Below are 22,941 nucleotides of genomic sequence, written 5' to 3'. Positions count from 1 at the left end.
TAACCCCAGTCCCTGTAATGCTGTGCGGGGCGGGAGCAGTTGAGCATCGGAGGCGCAGCGGCACCTGGGCACCGCACAACTGCTGCTCTCATGTTGTATTATTACATGGGGGGGGGGGGGGGGGAGTGGTGCTGGATTAAGGCATTTGCCATGCCTGAATCCACCAACATTTTGAGTTACCTAAAACTGGGACTTTCCGTGTCCCGGGATGGGTCTGGCCGGGACGCGGGATTTACGAGTCAAAACCGGGACAGTCCCGGGCAAACCGGGACGGTTGGTCACCCTAACTGATTCTGTCACTCACCCCTTAATTTCTCGGCAAGTGGGCACTACACATCCTGCACGTAAAAGAGGGCTATCATGTACCCTCTTATTGTATAAGAAGGAGCCATATCACCCCTTCATCATAAGAAGCCAAATAAAGAAAAATGGGCCTATTTATCATTGACTGTCTGCAACATACCAGCAACTGTTAACAATCCCCAATTGTATGAAGGTGAGGCTGCAGCAGATATTTCCTTATACAGATGTGGCCACTGTCATCTTACACGCATCTTACACGGGTTTCACAAGCAGCCACATTGCAACAATCGTTGTTTCTAAAGTATATGCACCATACAAACTTATGGATCGCAGATGCATTTGCAGTACATGCGCACACCCGTGTGCAGGCTATTCATGGTTACAACAAGTTGTGTTTGCCACAAATAGACATGAAGCTGAACACGGACACATCTGTATGCCGTGGTCCCTCCAATTCCCGACAGCAGCTGTGGTCCCAATAGATCACACAGTAGTTGCAAAGATTTCAAATTTACTGTACCAATACCCAGAATGCAAAGCTTTCCAGAGTATGGCCTTGGCAGCTAACACCATTTTCAGATGTAGGTTTGCAGTCATTTATATATATATATATATATATATATATATATATATATATATATATATATATCTGTTACTGTGATCATAGCTTTCTCATGCACCCTTGATAAGCTCATTTACCTGAAACCTGTGACAGCTGCCCCTTTAATACTAATTCAGGTGCTGTGTTTGGGATTGTCTCACCTTATAAAAGCCATGTTACTTGGCAGTTGAGCATTAACCCAGAAAAAAAAAACACATGTTCATTTTAGCTATGATGTGTAAGCAGGTGCCAGGTGTAAGGATAAATGTGTAGCCCCTCGACCTGGTGGCCCCTTAGGTACCAGTGAGAATGTAAATTAACCCTACACACCAAACACACGGTGGCGAGTCAAGAAACATTCTGTTTAATATCACAAAGGCAGCTAGTTAAAAGCATAATACATGGGAGTATACAATATGTATGTGTTACATTCTGATTGGTCTGTTAGGTTGCAGGGCAAATTCAACAGGGGGGGGCATACAAAATATCATACACAAAGAAAATGAGTAACAAGGGGGGTTTTCGATTATACAAGTGTTTGTGCAGGTGCACGCTGCATAGCAATTCCAAGAGGGGGAGATAGAAACAGTATAGAGATAAGACACACGCTCAGGCTTATTATCGGCAACCTTGAAATGTAGCTAAGGAAAACATGATGAGAACAGACTACGTGCAAATTCTTATATGCTAAATGGGTTCTAAATTTTAACCCTTCAATCCCCTCTTAGAATCATGAATTTAGATGATATGATTCTTCTTACCAAATTCCTTATTTCTGTGCTTAGCGAGATATTGTTTGTAACCTTCAGGGGAATTTGCGTGTGCAGGGGCAATGGATTCATACATAATACCTTTAGTAGCAAGTTTTCTACAACATAGTATAATACAAAAAACGACAATACAGATAATAGTAAGAATAATCAATATATAGATTGCTAATTGAACAAGGGCCTGTTCTATACCATTTGGGTGACCATTTTTATTACATCCCTATGTCCATCGTTTGGAGACACAGGGGTTAATGGTGCAAAAGTCTATCTGGTAGGCGGCTACCTCGGTGCTGAAAAAATTGTACCAGAAAATGTATACGCCTGCCTTTTCAGTCATGTCCACTTCAGTTTTTGTGCAAAGGTATCTGGCAAACAAGAATCAATAGAATAATATACGTTATCCACCATCGTCCAGAATTCTAGAATGACCTCATCTGCTGGTGAGTCGTCTTCTCCATCATGTAGGAGGTTAGGGCTGTCTGCCCCCATTAGTACCTCGCCTTGATCTGTTCTCTATCCGGGACGTTACTCGGGATTCTCTTTACTCTGGATGCGTGTATCCACACTGGACTCTCTTCTGTAAGGACAGCCGTCCTCGTTACTGCTACGATCTCTGTTTCTGGACCATGGGTGAAATCTCCTGGACCTTTATTCCTGGGGAGAACCTTCACAACGACCTTGTCTCCGACCTGGAAAGGATGTGTTGATTCCTGTGGATTAAAAAGATTTTTACAAATAACACTATGTTCAATTTCACTAAGTCTGGTGATGAGGGGGAAAGGTCTTCCTATTAAAATTTCAAAGGGTGAATAACCCAGAGTCTGTTGGGGGGGTCATTCTAATTTCTGCTAGGACTATGGGGAGGGTTTGTTTCCATTTATTAAATATTCCTCCTGTTGCTTTCCTAAGTTTGTCCTTTTAAAGTCCTATTCATTTTCTCCACTATCCCTGAACTTTGAGAATGATAGGGAATGTGAAATTTCCTCTCTATTTGAAGTGCTTTCACTAAAGCTTGTGTGATTTTTTTTGCTGTAAAGGCAGTGCCTTTGTTGCTATCTATTTGGAGCGGGCATCCCCATCTAGGGATGATTTCTTGTGTTAGTATGCGTGCAACTGTTTTTGCATCTTCTGCTTTTGTGGGAAATGCCTCTGGCCATCTGGAAAACATATCTACTATGACCAGAGCATACTCCTGTTTTGTACCTTTGTTAGGTATATGTGTAAAATCAATTTGCAAATGTGTGAAAGGAGTAGTTGGGTACTCCAGGTGTTGATGCTTTGCTTTCATTGGGTTATTAGGGTTGTTGCGCAGACAGGTAATACATCTGCTAATGTACTAATCTACCAATGTTTTAGCATCTGTGATATAAAAGTCTTTGCTCAAAAGTATAGCTGTGGTGATTTTGCTATAATGTCCTACCCCATGGTAGTGAGCAATGAACAATGGGGCGCTTGATTGTGGTATGCATGGTCTCCCCTCTTTGCAGATCAATCCTGTTATAGGATTTTTCTGCAATATTGGAAATAACCAGTCATCCAAGTCTTTTTTGTGATGCTGAGCTTTGTAGTTCAGTGATCAGGTTTATCTTTCTATATTTGGCAAGCTCTTGTGAGCGCTATGAGTTCTGCAGCTTGTGCTGATTGATATGGGATGGGTCTCGCTTCTAAAATGTCATTTGGGAGGCGTACCACTGCGTAGCCTGCCTGATATGTCGAGTCATTGGGTCTACTACAAGAACCATCCACAAATACATGGTCAGAACCTGGTATTGGTACAGGGGAAATGTCAAGTCTAGGGGAGGTCTCTGACTCTATTGATGCAGAACAGTCATGATCGTCAGGAATGTCATCCTGGGAGCCCTTTAGTCCTAAAAGTGCATTTAGAATGGGTGCGGGGCCTGAGGATGCGTTTGCATATTTAATGGTGAGTGAGGGGCTTCCTAGCAACAGAACCTCATCTCCACTAAGACGCTGGGCTGACATGTTGTGTGTGTAGCCCTTTAAGTAATGCTACAACATTATGTGTGGTATGGAGAACAGTGGGTGAGCCTAGGGTGAGTGTGGTTGCCATCTCAGCTACCATTGCACAGGCCACCAGTGCCCGAAGACAGGCAGGCATACCTTGGACCGACACCGGCATCACTTTGGAAAAGAATGCCACGGGGCGCAGCTTACCTCCATATTCTTGTGTCAGCACACCCGCCATGGTTTTACATTTTGTCCCTTGCATATAAATGAAATGGTTGTACATAGTTTGGGAGGGTCAATGCCGGACTTTTCATCAACATACATTTTTAAGGCTTTCATATGCATTTAACATTTCTTGTGACCATTGTATCTGTTTAGGTTTGTCATTGAGTGTGGCTTGTCTCAAAATGTTATCATAGTAGGAACAGTCAGGAATCCACTGTCTGCAATAATAGTGTTTGGGCGGACCAGACCCAGTACAGACTGTATGCGTTGTGGGCTGACTTTCCTTTCCCTTTTTGTCAAGACAAAACCTAAATAATCAACATTCTTTTTGCACCATTGCATTTTTGCTTTTTGACACTTTGTGCCCACATTCACAGAGCCAGTTTAACAGTGATATACCATCCTCTCGGCATGCCTCCTTTGTTGAACTACAGATAAGCAGATCATCTGCATACTGTAGCAGGACTGAACCATAGGGGGGGTGCCAGGGGGGTTGTGGCTTGGAGCACGATGCTGTACACAACAGGGGAGTCAATATACTCCTGCATCATGTTAACTGCTGGCCTCAAAAGAAAATGCAAATAACAGTTGTGTCTGGGTGTCCACAGATATGTTAAAAAATATATTTTTCAAATCGGTTACTGAGAAGTAGGCGGCATCTACAGGGATGGCTGAGATGAGTGAGTTTATATCAGGTACAGTGGGTGCAATGGGAACAATTAATTGGTTTATTGCTCTGAGGTCCTGTTGACCATATCTGAGGATTTACAGTGTCTAATTCTGTGTTTGGGTCAGAACTGTCAGTCATGAGCAAGTGTGGTGATGAAACATCAATTCCCTTTCCTGCTTCTGATGGACTAATTGTGATTTCTAGCACAGAGAGAAGATCTCTGCCTAGCAAATTCATTGGGCAGTCAGGTATTACAGTAAATTCATGTTTTCCTATGTCATGGCCCTTTAAGGTCTGTCTCTTTCACAGTCAATCTGAAATCTGGGGTTGTCTCTAGGTCTGGGTTGGCTGGGCTGCATGGGGTTACTGATCTGTCGGGGTTTGTTTGAAGGGAACGGACAGTCTCTAGCCCAATGGCTATCCCTTTTACAATTATAGCAGCTTGTCTGCCTGTTGGGTGGGGGTCCCGCAGGAGCCCTCTGAGGTAGCCTGTCTCTAGGAGAACGGAATGATTTATTCTGTCTCCTAGGATTGTTTTGATTTTGGAAGCGTGTGAACGGGGTATGTGGTGGTGTGACAGTGTTTCTTTTAACTTCAAAACAATCTGCTGCTTCCTTTTTATACAAATGTTTTTTTCAAAATCCTTCACTGTATCAGAGGTTTAAGTTGAAACATTCTGCTTCACAGCGAGGCTATACATCGGCAGCAGATTATTAATGAAAGTGGAAACAAGTAAATTATCATTATGCAGAAGCGGCAGACCTGCTTCCTCGGTCCCGCACTTCTTGAATCTTTTCCAGAAATTTGTACTGTTTCTGTTTACAACTTACAGCTATGGGGAGAGATGAGCGTGCTTTAAACACTTCATTCATATGTGCACATAGCATCTATGCCTTCTTGTGTATTAAGTGGGTAACCTACAGTTGTTTGTGTGACTGAGGGTACACTGATAAGTGGAACTTTTTTCCAGTCTCATTTATTGTAATGGTCAATTATATCATTAACAATGAGTCTCATATCTCCTTGGGTAAAACTGCGTCCTTTGCATGCTTTCTTTAAATATATTATACATCCTATTGGTGTTATTATTGTTTTGGGACAATTTTTAATTATCCTATCTATCCCGCTAAATTGTCTACTCAAGAGTTAATAAAATAGTAATTTGTGGGGGAGACACGGGCAACATATTCTTTACATGTCTCTCCTGGTAAAAGCGGGGAATATTCTGTTTCTTTACTCTAATATAATCCCATAATATAACAGTATGTCAGTCAATATAGTCACAATAATATCTGTCACAAGTCAAGTTGCAATTGTACTTAGAATCACTTTAAACAAAATGACATTCAGTAGCCAAATCACTTTGCAAATCTACTTAGAATCACTTTAAACAGCAATAACACTCAGTGGCCGTACACTTACCACCCGTTCACTGAGTATTCTTAATACAAAACATACAGTAAGGCAGACAGAACACTTCAGCGTACGTACACTTACCATCCGTCCACTGAGTGTTTAAAACAAATACACAGTTGCAACATTAACAGACAAACATGTACATACATATATTTAGGCGATCAGATCGAGGAGGCTTTCTCTGTGAACCCCTGGTTCAATTGCGGTATCCCGGATACCTGTTTCGTAATCTCAAGTCCCGGACTTGAATTACCTTTACGTGGACCCCAGGTCCTTTTTTATGACGTGGACCCCTGGTCCTTGTATCCCTGATACATTTATGGCGTCATAAATTTCGTTACATACAATTACGTAATATTAAGGCCCGGACTTAAATATTACCTTGTCACGTGTTCCCGGAACACGGAGTGAGTTCAGATCCAGTAGATGGTCGCAATCCCTTAGCGGAAAAAGACAGACAAGTAATTCTCTATCTTACCGATCAGGGGACGATCGTCTGGACCCCGGACTGGCCCCCAAATTGTAAGGATAAATGTGTAGCCCCTCGACCTGGTGGCCCCTTAGGTACCAGTGAGAATGTAAATTAACCCTACACACCAAACACACGGTGGCGAGTCAAGAAACATTCTGTTTAATATCACAAAGGCAGCTAGTTAAAAGCATAATACATGGGAGTATACAATATGTATGTGTTACATTCTGATTGGTCTGTTAGGTTGCAGGGCAAATTCAACAGGGGGGGGCATACAAAATATCATACACAAAGAAAATGAGTAACAAGGGGGGTTTTCGATTATACAAGTGTTTGTGCAGGTGCACGCTGCATAGCAATTCCAAGAGGGGGAGATAGAAACAGTATAGAGATAAGACACACGCTCAGGCTTATTATCGGCAACCTTGAAATGTAGCTAAGGAAAACATGATGAGAACAGACTACGTGCAAATTCTTATATGCTAAATGGGTTCTAAATTTTAACCCTTCACCAGGTTCCTAAGAAAACCAGTTGCTAGTGTAGGACTTGCAGTGAAATGGGGTCCCTTGGCGATGGGCTGCAAGCTTAAATGCATTGATCAATTCATGAACTAAAACCCCATTATTTATTTATTGATTATTTGAATGTTAAGGTGAGTTAGTTTGTTGTAGTGAGTGCTGGGCCCCCTGTGTTTGTATTTACTAGAGTGTGTGGTCACAGGCCAATGCACCCCATCCTGGGAAGTGGGTGCTGTTTGCACCCCATTCTTAGAAATGGCGAGTGTGTTGGTACTTCTGTATCTATATATTTGGGTTGATTTTTAATTAACCTCTGTTACTGTGATCATAGCTTTCTCATGCACCCTTGATAAGCTCATTTACCTGAAACCTGTGACAGCTGCCCCTTTAATACTAATTCAGGTGCTGTGTTTGGGATTGTCTCACGTTATAAAAGCCATGTTACTTGGCAGTTGAGCATTAACCCAGGAAAAAAAAAAATATATATATATATATATAACAGGATTGGGCTTCTTTTGGCATCTGTAGTATATGACGTTCAATAATGCCCTCTGTTATAGTGAGATCACTGATGTCCTCTTTAGTATACGGCAGTCAGTGATGTCCTCTTTGGTATATGGCAGTCAGTGATGTCCTCTTTGGTATAGGGCAGTCAGTGATGTCCTCTTTAGTATACGGCAGTCAGTGATGTCCACTTTAGTATACGGCAGTCAGTAATGTCCTCTTTGGTATACGGCAGTCACTGATGTCCTCTATAGTTAAGTGCTTAAACATGCAGAATCAGAAATTTCCATATATTTTTTGTCAGTCTAAAGAATGATTTTTGTTGTATAAAAATTACTCTGGGTACTTGTGGAGTATCACGGCTCCCATCGTATGGCATCGTATGCCATATGTAGTGGCATACGATGGTATACGATGCGATTTTTACCGATTTTTGATCATTTTTGTTAAAAAATCGTATGCGATCGCATCGGATGCCATACAATGGCATCCGATGCGATGGCACCCGATTTTGCACTGAAATGCATCAAAATGCATTGAAATGTGTAGTAAACATGTTAATTGGCCCCAACTGTCATTTTTCACTGTGTACCACCCCCAATATCAACGCCAACCCGAAGCGTGGCGGTACGCGTCCTACGACCTTTTCATACCCCCACTATCCACGTCGGCGTGGAGTTCAGAATAGAAAGTGTGGCGAGCGCAGCGAGCCACCGAGCCCGAAGCGTGGCGAGGGGACGCGGATACCTGTGAAGCCCGCTAGGGGACGCGTATAGCTGTGAAGGTATCCACGTCCCCTCGCGGGGCTCACAGCGCTCGCCACGCTTCGGGCTCGGTGGCTCGCTGCGCTCGCCACACTTTCTATTCTCAACTCCACGCCGACGTGGATAGTGGGGGTATGAAAAGGTCGTAGGACGCGTACCGCCACCCCTCGCGGGCTCGCTGCGCTCGACACGCTTCGGGTTGGCGTTGATATTGGGGGTGGTACACAGTGAAAAATGACAGTTGGGGGCCAATTAACATGTTTACTACACATTTCAATGCATTTTGATGCATTTCAGTGCAAAATCGGGTGCGATCGCATCGCATGCGATTTGATCGTATGCGATGCGATTTTTTGGCATATGATCAGCATACGATCAAGGTCGTGGGAGCCGTGATACTCCACAAGTACCTTACTCTGTAATTTGCATTTATTATCTGGATTTTATATAGGTTACTAGAATTGCATCTGCGTTAACTTAAAATCCAATGGGGCTGTATTTTCACGTAATAATTCATTGATTATATAAAACCACGCCTTCTTTAGAGATACCATGCCCTCTTGTTTCCATCATTCCATTTTTCCATTGCAGCCAGTATTGTCTATTATTTGCATCATTATTATTATATGCATCATTACTGTTGGGCATTGACAGACTGGGGCCATGAAGCAGCACTAGCATGCAGACGCGCATACGTATGACTGAGGTGTGGCCACAGCTCATGGAGGCGTTCCTGGCCTCATGTTATGCTCGGTATACCAGACGTATGGAGGAGCGAGTGGTTGGCCACTCTCTGTCTGGAGCGGCCAATTTGACCTTTGGCTCTTTTGATATTTGTCAGAAGTCCCAGATAGCCAGTCCATTCCTGGTTAAAGCCTAATTTTAAACTGGCATTTCAAGGATGTCTCCCCTCCATAGTGACTAATAAGAGGTTTATTGTTCAGGAAATCATTGGTAATATATTTTCGTAAGAATTGAATAACCTTCGTTGTCATTTTTTTCAATACTTACCCTTAAACATAGCATAGATTCAGACCAGATGAAAAGTTAGAAAGTAATATGATTATAGCGATTTTTGTGATTTATACTGTAATAAGTTGTTTTCAACATTTTCTGCCACTGGCAGAACACTTTATATAAAGACGTGAAATAATATATAATATCTGCCATCAAAGAGAGAGAGTGGTACAGCAGCCAGCAAAGCAGCACAGCACTTCCAGTATCATCATTACTGCAGATGTAATGCTCTTATCGGGGTTTAATAGTGTGTCACGGAATGAGATGTGCTTATCTCTTCCTTGCACAGAAAAAGGAGCACAATGTAACGTTCAGACCAATTTTATGTTTATTCAGTTACATAGTAAGGTTCTAAAGAAAACGCATAGGTGACTTTTTGAGTGACTTTAAGGCACCCCATCAATAATGGGCAATGGGACCAAGGTTAGCAGGGGTTTACATTCTGATTATTACGCCATCCCCTGGGTCTAGATGTCTAATATAGTGCCATCAAGGCCTGGCTGTTCCTGCAGACAAGCAAGGCATAGAGGACATCAAGGTTCCTTGTGCCAGATAACTGCACTTCTGCTGAAAGAGGATGGGTTAGGTGGGTGCTGTGATGTTTTAGAGGTTCGGTGCTACCCTGGCAATAAAGCAAATACAGTATTGCCAGGCCACCTAGTATAAAATACAAACATGAAAATGTTCTAGCATGTATTAGCAGATAATTCGCCACTAGAGGGCATGATTGCCAAGGAAAATGCTGCTTAAAACAAAAATTAACAATAGCGTCTGTCCGAGTATGGGCTTTACTGGGATACATGAGAGTGTTTCGCGATCAAACACTCAAATTTACTAAGAATATTTTTCGATAGTCTATGGAGTCGTGTTTGGTTGTGTGCGAGTTCGGTCAGATTATTCTAAAACCAATAGACCTGCCTGTGAGAAGCAGGGGGGGACGGGGGACATCACTGGGTCCCCCAGGCCAAAACATTAACCTCTCCCAACTAGCAGCCCAGGTCAGGGACCCCCAATAAATGGAAGTATTCCCCAGGCCCGGGTTGAAGTCAGGGGCTATTCCCAGCACTATTTGGTGTAAGTGCAAGGTTGATTGTGTAAAAATAGGATAAAATATTGATCAATATGCCGGGACTACAAGTTCCAGCAAGCCTGTCCCATATTCTGGCACTTTAAGAACCACAAGTACTGCTTAAAGGGCTCACTCATGCTGCTTTCACACTGCAGAACGGGTAAAGACCATGTATTCTTAAACGGGACTTTAAAACGGGTCTGAGCCTTAAGACCTTTCACATTGCCAGTGAAAACCGTTTTAAAAAGCATTTAATACACATTCAACCAGTTTAACCCCCAAGGGACATGTTTCAAGCCATAGAAATAGAGCCGTTCACACTGCCAAAAAAAACAGCTCTGAAACGGGTAGGACACTGCTTTTTAACCGTTTAACAAATATTCAGTATGGTGAGCGTAGCTTGCCTCCAAGCCTGCAGCATGGCGAGCACAGCGAGAATGCAAGGGGCCTTTTTTGTGCTCGCCTCTCTGTTGGAGTGCCAGCATCCAGAATTCTGATGCTTATATACTGACCGTCGGGATCCCGACCATCGGCAGTCACACCACACCCATATTTTGTTACATTTATGACTATATGCTACTTCTGATCTGTCAAGAACACTAAACATATACAGTATATACAGTATTTACAGTGCATTTAGGTGTTACATTTCAGCCCAAAGAATTTGACAGGTCTGTGTGTGAGCATCAGTCAACTTAATCCAAGAGCAATGCTCAGGATCAAAACCCTTCCAGCGCAATAGGTACTGCATGCCGCGTCACTGGGGTTTAGTGGATTCAGGTTGGGACCCCTAGGGCTAGATGTGAGTGCTGAAGAGTAAATGAAGCTGGATAGCTTGATTCATGTTTCTTGCAGATCTCTGCTGTAGGCAACCCTGAAGAGGCGGGTGGACAAACAAAAACCTACAAATTCTGACAAACTCCAAGCATTGATTAAGCAAGAATGACCGTCCATTCTTGCTTAATCATCAGTCAGTAAGTGGCCCAGAAGATGATTGACAGCATGCCAAGGTGAATTGCAGAGGCCTTGAAAAATAATGGTCAACACTGAAAATACTGACTATTTGCATAAAAGTAATGCAATTGTCAATAAAAACCTTGGACATGCTTTTAATTTTAATTCATTATAACATCTGACAAAAAGGCCTTAAAACATTGCAGCAGCAAAATTTGTGAAAACCAATTGTGTCATTCTCAAAACATTTGTCCATGACTGTAGAGAGAAGGGGGGCATGGATGGAAACTGTACAAGGCCCTCTCCTCTTGTGATGTGCCCCTGGCACAGGTCCAGGTTTAAGTAGGATACTCTTAGCTCTGATAGGCTGGGCAGGTCATGTGACAATAGTTGCAGGAATCTGATTGGAAGAACAGGTCATGCGATCATAACCAAGATGATGATACCGATGGTTCAGAATAGTGAAAATGTCAGCGCAAGAAACACCAACCACTCATGTAGATGTGTATTGGCAACCCTCAGGGATGCCATAAGCATGCCGGTGGTACAAGTATGGTTCTGAGAATGGCCTGACATGGTAAAAGGGACTTGGACTGCCATATGACACTGCATACTTACTTCAGATCTGCTGCTTCAGTGACCAACTGGATAATGAATTTCTCATAACCATCAAACTCTTTTGCAGAAGGTGGAACCGCAAACACTAAACCTGAAACCATGACCCATGAGATGAGATGTGCTGCACATACTTTTTGTACTAGATCTCATCTAATCTCATCGCAAAACCGAGATGCGATGAGATGCAATATTGTATACAATAATTGTAACGTGTATGGGCACCTTAAGACAAATCATCCCAGTGCAGTTTTTTTCAACCACTGTGCCGTGGCACACTAGTGTGCCTTGAGCTGTTCTCAAGTGTGCCTCCAGATCTAGAGATGCCCGAACCAGTTTACAGCCACCACCAGTTCAACTGTTATTTACTGGTCTCTTCTTTTCATGTAAAGGGTCAATGTATTTTATTGGTGTTACCTGTGGGGACCAGTGTGATTGTTTTTATATGGGGGGCATTATGTTTGTTTTTTTCCTGTGGGGGCCAATGTGTTTTGCCCTGTGGCGATCTCATGGTGTGCCTTGGCAATTTTAGTGTGCCGCAAGGTAAAAAGGTTGAAAATCACTGTCCCAGTGTATGGGGACCTTTAGGGAGAAAAAAAAGAGAATTCATGGGAGCAGAGCTATGCCGATTACGCATGTCAATCATTTACAGTATACCTAGTTCACAGAGTAGTAAATAAGTAGCCAATACTGAATCCACTGACAAGTGCTCATTAAAATAAGAATATATTTTAATAGCTAAGAAACAAAGCAGTTGAAATTCTTCTTTCAGTTATTGTTACCAGTAATGTATTCTATAAAATAAACTTACTTTATCTGACAAGTAGGAAAAAGCAATTATAATTAGTAGAGGTACAAACAACTGGCTTATACCTCAAATGTATGGATATAAAATAATGTTGTAAGTTTGGGCACATTGTAGTGTGACTTGCTTATTTTAGTCAAAGGAAAAATGTGCTGTACGAAAGAAAAGATATGCGTAATAGTTTTCTGTCTGTGTCATTTGTCCTGATTAATTAAGAAAAAGGGATGATACATCTGACACTATCTTTAATTCGGCAATTACGTTTTCTATTTTCTGTGGAGTTAATTAATGTCCCCTGAGGCGTATATACAATACAGTGCAGAATTAATGACATCAGATGTAGGATGTGCAGTTTTCTTTGCTCAAATTACACATTGTGTATGGGGCCTACACACGGGACGATTTCAGGGCATTTTCTAAGGGTTGTGACTAGTTCTCCTTCGCCGTAAGGACCTGGGGAGGAGAGGGGGTGGGGAGAGGAGGAGCAATTTCAGAACATGGGAGCTTGCTTCGCTTGCCATGCTTTGGGCACGGTGGTTACTAAAGGCAACCAGTGGTGGCATGGATAGTGAAGGAACAAGCCCTCCGTGCCCAAAGCATGGTGAGCGAAACAAGCCCACGAGGGTCTGTTTGGGTCCCTTGTTCCGACCTTGCTCCTCCTCTCCCTGCCCCCTCTCCTCCCCAGGTCCTTACGGCGAAGGGGAACTAGCCGCTACCATGTGATCTCACTAGATTGCGTAGAAAATGGCCCTACAGTACATTGCTCTGTGTGTAGAGGCATAGCGATAGCAGATGATGTTTTGCAATTAGCAGATTACTACTATTTTTCATAGCATATTTAGTGTTTCACAAATATATTTTTATTTTCCTGCACAATGCTGCTCTTTTACAGCTGTTAAGAATTGAAAAGATTGTATTAGTACATCTAACATTTCCAGACATAAAGCAGTAAAGGCTGTTACTTATTTAATATTCAGGACTTGGAACAGATATTTTCAATTTGGAAAATGTATCACGTTATCCTTACAAATACCATATGCAGTTACACATAGCATTATAAGACCTAGTTTGAAATCATGTTTAGCATACTTGCATATATGTTTCTGTTGTAAGATTTGCCAACTTAAACCCTCTTTCTGCTGCAGGAGGCGGCCTGCCCACATCTGCACTGCACACTTCTACAGCTGGTTACCGGCCAAGAACCTAAAATAATACTGTATCATGTCGAACGTATACATCCACCCACAGAAGACTCTTTACATACAGTAAGAGGGTAGTTTTGCCTCAAACTCATCTTGACCAGTGGATTCTATAATTCATAGAAAGATGGATGCCTGTTGCCATCCCCCATGTAACTAAAAAAGACTTTGTGCCAGATGTAATAGGGTGCGATTTTTTTAGACATGTGAGATTTTCGGCAGAATAGGGTGCAATTTTTTAAAACAAGCCAGCAATTTTTTTTTTTAAAGTAATGGGAATGTGCATATGGCATAAGGTATCGTCCCACTCCTGAGCATAACCAGCCCCAGGCTCTTTGAGTCGGTCCTGGTTTCCCAAATACAAGGGGGGGGGGGGGATTTGTTGCTGTCCCCTCAATAAAGAGGGTCCCCCCATGCTTCACCCATAAAGGGCTGAAGCACAGGGCTGTCCCTGGCACCCCCGGGTGGTGGGGGCCAGGCTGATTTTTTTAATGTAAAACAAGTATAATAAGAATAGCATTGGGTTGTGCTGTGAAACTACAAGTCCCAGCAAGCCTCCCAAGATTTCAAGGACTTGAGCCAGTCTTGGATTCCCAAATACGGGGGGGGGGGGGTATTGTTGGGGTCCCCCATATTTAAGAAACCAGCACTGGGCTTTGGACCAGTCCTGGTTCCAAAAATACAGGGGGACAACAACAGCCACTGACCTCTTATACATTATATACCCATACCTGCCCTAGCCACGAACTCTCTCTCACACACACACACATAAAACCAGCCCTGCCCCAGCTATCTCCATCTCACACATATATCCCAGCCACCTCACTTTCATACATATAAATACAGTACCGTTACCCTGCCTCACCGCTGTCAGAGAGCTTCCCCGTTCACAACTGCAGAGGTGGGCAACCTCTCTGCCCATGCCTGGTACTGCATTCCCCTACTGATGAAGACCTTACCCACCAGTAAAGCTCACTATCTTTTTATACCATACCCTGTCTAGTCAGTAGGGAGTCACAGCAGATTATTTACTAAGTCGGTGTCCAAGGCTCCCAGGATTCCAGGCTATTTCTACCAGCGACACCTGTGCATCTGGCTGTGCTGCACATACTTTTTGTACTAGATCTCATCTCATTTCATTGCAAAACTGAGATGCGATGAGATGCGATATTGTATACAATAATACCCCATTTACAAAGCAATTCGACCTGGGTCGGACCAGGGACTACACCATTTACACTGGACCGCCTTTCCTTGTGTATGTCATTACAAATGGCCTGCAGCAGCACCACATCACTCCCCTGCACATCATCACCCCCTGCACATCATCACCCCCCCCTAGCAGCAGCATCACCCCCCTAGCAGCCCCCCCATCATCACATCACCCCCCTGAAACATCAAATCACCACCCCCCCCCCCCCCCCCCCCCCCATCATCATCACCCTCCCCTGCTCATCATGGCCACATAACCATTGGTTCCCAGGCCGCATCATCATCTGCTCCCAGGCCACTTCAACATTGGCTCCCAGACCGCATCCTCCTAGGCCACATCACCACTGGCTCTCACAGGCCACATCATCAGTGGCTCCTGGGCCGCATAGTTATCGGCTTCCATGCTGCATCGCCTATCAGATCTCAAGCCACAGCTCTAGTGCTCACAGGCTTCCAGGCCTAATACCTCAGATCCCAGACTGTCACCAGTACTTAAGTACCTATCACCATCGGTTCCCTGACCGATAAACTTCACCATTGATTACCATCTTTCTCAAGACCTCCAGTGTACATTCCCTTGTGTATCCAGTTTCCCCAGCATCTCAGCCCATAGACAGCTGTACATAGAGGACCAGGGCATGGGGCCGCAACCTGCTTGTTGGGCGCAGCAAAAACCAAAGCCACTTGTGGGGTTCCCTGGCAAAGATCACCAGTGGGATAGACTCTGCGCCTCTGTTCCTGTTTACAGTCAACACTCTGACCCAGCTGCTCCCTTGTGCTACAGTCATCTCCGGTTGCTGCATGTCATTCCGCTTCCTAAAGCCGCCCCGTTTTCCAGTATGCAGCACCCTCTATCATGCATCTGTAATTTTGGTAACTCCCTTGGAGAAATCCTTTTTTAGGGACAAAATGCATAGGATATCTAATTGCCGTATTGATCCGCCATTGGTGAAGTCACTGTAGTTGGTCTCATACCCAGCTTAGGGTGTAGACAGAAAGCGGTCACATGTCACATCTATTCCAAAGTGGTGGTGCCATGGGGTATGTTATGACGGCCAGGAAGTCGAGATTCCGACGGTCAGTATACTGATATCGGGATCCTGACCACCAGTACTCTGACAGGGGGCAAGCCCAAAAAAGCCCCTTGCAGGTTTGATAGCCAGCTATGCTCGCCACAGGTTCTATCCTCCCTTTATGGGGGTTGTGGACCCCATGAGCAGGGCTTAAAGTGGTACTGGAGTGGTGGTGGAACTCCTTACCCCCTAACACCGACCCCCCCCTCATTAGACAGAGCTTAGACCAGTGCTAGGAAATTTGTACCCTACTTTCCATAAAGGGATAATGGTCCCACAAAGAAGGTGTGTGGTCATACAATAGTAACTTGAGTCCTTGAATCAAGCGCCTTGAGTCCCGTTGGAGAAAGTGCGCTATATGAATTAAACTTACTAACTCCAATAAAAATTACAACACACAGTACCACAATCATATACACATTACACTGCATGTAGTGCCCTTGATTCATATTATATCACACAGTAGTGCCCCTTATACACATAGAGGTATATACAATGTGGGCGGCGAGCCCCTGACAACAAGCTATATGGCAAGCAGTGCTGATAGCTCACCATCAGAGTATTCAACAGCCTCCCCTTCACTAGCCATTTCCATCCCGCCTGTTGCCTGAGGCGACGTGGAAAAGGCGAGTGCGGCCATCAAAACAGCAGGGCTCACCACAAAATGTAGCAGTCTCGCTGCATTAGCAGCGAACCTCGCCATTTAAGGCACGGCAAGGATTTTTGCAAAACATTGTATACGGCAAGGGGGGTTGAATGACAAGGATGGCTTTTTCTCACCCCCCAAAAAAAAACCACATCCTCGCCTTACAACAAACCCCCCTTGCCGCTGCTCACCGCCCGCTTTGAATATACCCCATAATTTCCACAGTTGTGCTACTTATACACATTTGTCTCTGTCACTCGAGCAGTTCACTGTCCATGTCCCACAGCAGCTCCATGTCCTGTGTCCCTCCAGCAGCTTTCTCTCAGAGTCCGTCCAGCCCCCTCTCACCCTTTCCTCAGCAAGCACAGAGCCTGCTTCTCATTGGCCCTTCTTCACTTCAGTGGCGGTGATGACATTACATCACATACGCCGTGCCAGAAGAAGAAGCTGCTGGGACAGGCTTTTCTTTTGGAATTAGAATTTAGGGCTGTGGCAGAGGTGGAACTCAGTTCCCACTACAAACAGTTCCACCCTGTTCCCCCTAACTTTAACTTCTGCCCATGAGAGAGAATAGACCCTGTCAGTCGGGATCCTGACTCTCATGCAACTGAGCAGTCGGAATCCCGACTAATTGTATTCCGACTAATTTGTCAGCAATTTTATGAAGAATAAAAATATTCTTATTTTCACCAATAAGTGTATAGTACATTGGGATTTTTTCAGGTGATTTTATTTGGTATTAGGGTCCACTTCCAGAATCCAGCTTACTACTCATCACATAAGTATATCCTTGGTGGCTTAAGAAGAGAGAACCAACAACTGAGAAAATCCCGGCGGCACTCAGGAACTTGAAAGAAGGACACTCGGCGGCACTCAGGAACTTGAAAGAAGGACACAGCCTCAGGCGCTCTTAAGCCAACGTTTCAATAAGTTTATCTTATTTTCATCAGGGCATACAAGAAAATGAAAATTAACTCACCATTTATGTGCACAACCTTCACCAAGTGATGCTGTCAGAGCCATGCAGCCGACTCAACTCCGCCCCAGGCGATGACATCATCACTGTGCTCCCACACCAGTACAAAAAAAACTTTATTGACTGTAACAAAGAAGCACAACATGAACAATGTGCTAGAGTATGGAGAGATATAGTAATGAAAAAACATATTCAAATGTATGCCAAACTGTGGCTGCTTGTTTATATATAAACTATAATCATCTCGTACATGTTATCAAGTTATTTTAGCTCAAGGGAATAAAGTGCAAATAATGAATCATAAAAAGCAATGCAAACCAAGAGTTTCATTAAGACCCTGAGGACTTAAAGTCCCCAACCTAAAAATCCACTCCGCCTCACGCTGTAATAAAAGCTTTGATCTGTCTCCGCCTCTAATGGAAGTAGGGACATGATCGATAATGCGATGTTTGAACGCTGTGGGGGAATGTCCCATCACAGCGTAATGTCTCGCAACTGGCTGTTCGCTTGTCCCTTTAAGGACAGCTGTGCGAATTGCCATGCGATGCTGGGCCATACGAGTTTTGAACTGACAGTCAGTCTTGCCTATGTAATACTTGCCGCAAGGACAAACTATTACATAGACAACGTACATGGTGGAACAAGTCAGTCTAAATTTAATGGGAAAAGTGACATTACTGTGGGGGTGTTTGATGTTGTCCCCAACCCACATATAGCTGCACGTCACACACCCTGTACATTTGACACATCCAAGTTTGGGACTGCCAAGGAAGGACGTGTTACTTTGTTTGGTAAAGTTGGTAATATCACTATGTACCAACAGGTCACGTAGGTCTTTACCTCTAGAGTAGCTAGTAACTAGTTTTTTGTTGCGCAAGCTGGGCAATTCTTTGTCAGTGGTGACAATGGGCCAGTATGTCCTGACCGCAGTATTTGCTTTTGAACTACTGTAGCTGTGTTAAATCTATTTGGCCAAAATATCCTGTCAGCTGAGGTTTTATGTGCTTTGCGTTTGAGAGTTTTACTAGGGAGAGCTAAAACACGTTTCTTGGTGAGTATTAGTTGATCATAATCATAACCTCTCTCAAGAAATTTATGAACCATCTGGTCCAGCTGAATATGCAAATCTTCATCACTGCTGCAGATTCTGCGAACCCGCAGCATTTGGGAATACGGTAACCCCTTAGTGACTGAGGCGGGATGAAAACTACCTGGGGATATATATATATATATATATATATATATATATATAATGACTGAGCATGAGGCGCCAGACGGCAGCAGGTGAAAGGGCTGACAACGAGCGCCTCAGATGAGAGTGAGGGATTTGCTAATTGAATGTGGGGGCGGGTTTTTTCCCTAGAGTATTTAGATGTGTCACTTTTTGCTGTGCTGTTAATCCCTGAGGACGGGCCACATAGCCTGAAACATGTAGGATTAAATAAAAGTTTTTTACACTGCTTCAAGAAATCCTGGAGTGCCGCCTGCTCTTTCATCCTATACAAGAACCACAAGGCTTTTACAGGAAGGCACCAGGTCAGCTTTATAAATATTTGTGCATGAGAGTGCCGGTTCACATACATTTGTATACAGGTTGAACACCGATTATCCGGCATCATCGGTTCCAGCACTGAGCCGGATTACCGAATTTGCCGGATTATCAGTGATACTATTTTAAAGCACCCAGCAGCGCGATCCCTGCAGCCCGACTCTCACCTCCGCCACACCACCCACAGCTTGTCTCCGGCTCACAGGGCATATATATATAGAATAAATGTTGAGTAGCATTTGTATTCAATGTATATTTCTTTTTTTGCTTTATTTTGGGTGGTGTTCTTTTATATATATTTCTATGAGCCTTTGTGTGCACATAAAATCACTAGGCATACATTACTGTGTGAGTCTTTCTCCAATGGTTATAGTTTTATAGTGGTTTATTGCTGGCATGAATGATGTATGGTCACACAAATACACATTATTTCTCTGCTATTGCATTAAAACAATGAGTCCCTGTTGCTGGAGAACTGACCTGGGTCTCACAACTCTTATACCCCTTTCCCACTGCAGGCTTTACACGTGTAAATGCCGTTTTTTTAGCCTTTTTAAACGGCTAGAGCTGCAGTGGGAAAGCTCCAGGTTGCTTTACACGGGTAACAAATACCGGTTTTTGTTACCCGTGTAAAAAGCAGTGTTTTTAACGTGTAAGAGCCGTTTTTTCGGCAGTGGGAAAGGGGTAGCCCTTACACGTTAAAAAAAAAAACGGCATGGGGTCCCCCCCCAATGCCGTAACCAGCACCAGGCTGAAGGAGCCGGGGCTGGTAATAAAAAATCAGGAAACCCGACAAATAGGGGTTCCCTGATTTTTTACAACCAGCCCCAGGCTCCAGGTCTGTGGCTGGTTCCCAAAATACGGGGGACAAAATGACTAGGGGTCCCCCGTATTTTAAGAACCAGCCCCAGGCACAACCAGCCGGCAGGGTAATGCCACAGCCGGGGGACACTTATGATATAAGTTCCCGCGGCCAAAGCATTAACCCTACCGACCAGTCAGCCTGGCCAGGGGCCCTGGGGGAGTGGGGACCCCCCCAATAAAGGGGTCCCCCCCCTCCAGGACTTACCTGACCAGGCTGAAGCCTGGTGCTGTCCTCGATGCCCCTGGGCGGTGGGCATCGAGCTGATGGTATGGTGTAAAAAATAGAATAAAAACCATTGTCTTTTACTGGTGAACTATGAGTCCCAGCAAGCCTCCCCCGCAAGCTGGGACTTGGAGAACCACAAGTCCCAGCCTGCGGGGCATTAAAGGGCCCGCTGGGTCTTGTAGTTCCACAGTAAAAGAAAGAGTTAAATAAACACACTGACACACGTGAAAAATAAAAGTTTAATACATACATAACACATACATACTGATACTTACCTATCTTGAGCCCGTAGGTAGCCCTGGTCCTGATGTCCTGGTCCGTGTCGGCGTCTGTATCCATGTCGGCATCCCTGTCGGCGACGGCGTCGGCGGTCCGGAGTCCGAAGAAATCCATTTGGGAAGCTGTGGAAGGAAACCATACTCACCTGTCCCAGCGCGACGTAGTCCAGGTAAGGTCTTCGCAAAAAAAAAAAAACGACACCCGAACCAAGCGAACAGGCAGAGAGCCGCACGGTGTGTTTACATCGTGCGGCTCCGCCCCCGAATGCCGCTATTGGCCGCCTTGCGGCCTAGCGGCCAATCAGGAGCCGCTAGGCCGCAAGGCGGCCAATAGCGGCATTCGGGAGGCGGAGCCGCACGATGTAAACAAACACACGTGCGTCTCCGTCAGTCCGGTCTGGTTTCGGGTGTCGGTTTGTTTTTTTTGCAAAGACCTTACCTGGACTACGTCGCGCTGGGACAGGTGAGTATGGTTTCCTTCCACAGCTTCCCAAATGGATTTCTTCGGACTCCGGACCGCCGACGCCGTCGCCGACAGGGATGCCGACATGGATACAGACGCCGACACGGACCAGGACATCAGGACCAGGGCTACCTACGGGCTCAAGATAGGTAAGTATCAGTATGTATGTGTTATGTATGTATTAAACTTTTATTTTTCACGTGTGTCAGTGTGTTTATTTAACTCTTTCTTTTACTGTGGAACTACAAGACCCAGCGGGCCCTTTAATGCCCCGCAGGCTGGGACTTGTGGTTCTCCAAGTCCCAGCTTGCGGGGGAGGCTTGCTGGGACTCATAGTTCACCAGTAAAAGACAATGGTTTTTATTCTATTTTTTACACCATACCATCAGCTCGATGCCCACCGCCCAGGGGCATCGAGGACAGCACCAGGCTTCAGCCTGGTCAGGTAAGTCCTGGAGGGGGGGGACCCCTTTATTGGGGGGGTCCCCACTCCCCCAGGGCCCCTGGCCAGGCTGACTGGTCGGTAGGGTTAATGCTTTGGCCGCGGGAACTTATATCATAAGTGTCCCCCGGCTGTGGCATTACCCTGCCGGCTGGTTGTGCCTGGGGCTGGTTCTTAAAATACGGGGGACCCCTAGTCATTTTGTCCCCCGTATTTTGGGAACCAGCCCCGGACCTGGAGCCTGGGGCTGGTTGTAAAAAATCAGGGAACCCCTATTTGTCGGGTTTCCTGATTTTTTATTACCAGCCCCGGCTCTTTCAGCCTGGTGCTGGTTACGGCAGTGGGGGGGACCCCACGCCGTTTTTTTTTTTTAAATTCTCCCCCCCCCCCTATCTTTACACTGCTTAAACAGGTTTTTAAACGGGTAAGTGGGAATGTGACAAAACAGCTTTTAAACGGTAATTTACCGTTTAAAAGCTGCAGTGGGAAAGAGTCTTTATGGCTCTTACCCGTTTAAAGACCCGTTTAAAAAAAACGGGTCATTACCCGTGTAGGCAGTGGGAAAGCAGCATTAGTATAATTACGGAATAAAATCCAGCAATTTCCCAGCAGCAATGTTTGCGTAAGTCATATTTATGCTGTAAAACTAGGGAAGGTAAAAAACACAGTATATTGGAGGATATGGCCCCTTCTTATCTGAGCTCAAATCGGGTCACCTGTGCATAATAAAATCGACTTGTAAACTCTGGAGCCAAGAGCGGAATTTCCATTGGTGTAGCAGGTGCAGAGTCACAGAGGCCAAGCTGCTGCAACCGGCAAAGTAACAATGAAGCTTAATGCTGCTGCTTGTAGAGAGAAAGATCAAAGTGACACTTCATCCAGGTTCCCGATCTCAGCTACTGACTACATTCAGTTTTACCTGTCCTATTGCAGGACTATATCGTTTACAAACTTGCATACATTACAGACCATTTTTCTCTCAGAAGTAAACCTGAAAATAATTATTTAGAATTGCGGGATGTGATTGCGTACATCCTCTCGTACGTTACCAAGGGGATTTAGCGGCAGGGGCCACTCGCTAAGCAAAGAACGACTGCTGCTTAGCGAGTGGTACTGAATCAGGCCGAAGATGTATAGGGCTGAAGCAGTTACATAAACATGGCCAATTCTGATAAAGGTGGAAATTCACAGCATGTGGCGCTTTGTTTTTGACTCTGCATAAGCCCCATTGCTTATTACTGAGAGAAGTCTTTTTCCAGTGCAAGTTGTTGGCTGCTGACATTTATTTAATGATGACAGCCATACTGCCTCACAGTTAACACAGCAGTAGCAGGCCTGCCA

The sequence above is a fragment of the Crinia signifera genome, chromosome 1 (genome assembly GCF_055691185.1).
Source record: "Crinia signifera chromosome 1, ASM5569118v1, whole genome shotgun sequence".
Taxonomy (NCBI): Eukaryota; Metazoa; Chordata; class Amphibia; order Anura; family Myobatrachidae; genus Crinia; species Crinia signifera.
Note: the sequence above shows the minus strand (reverse complement) of the source record.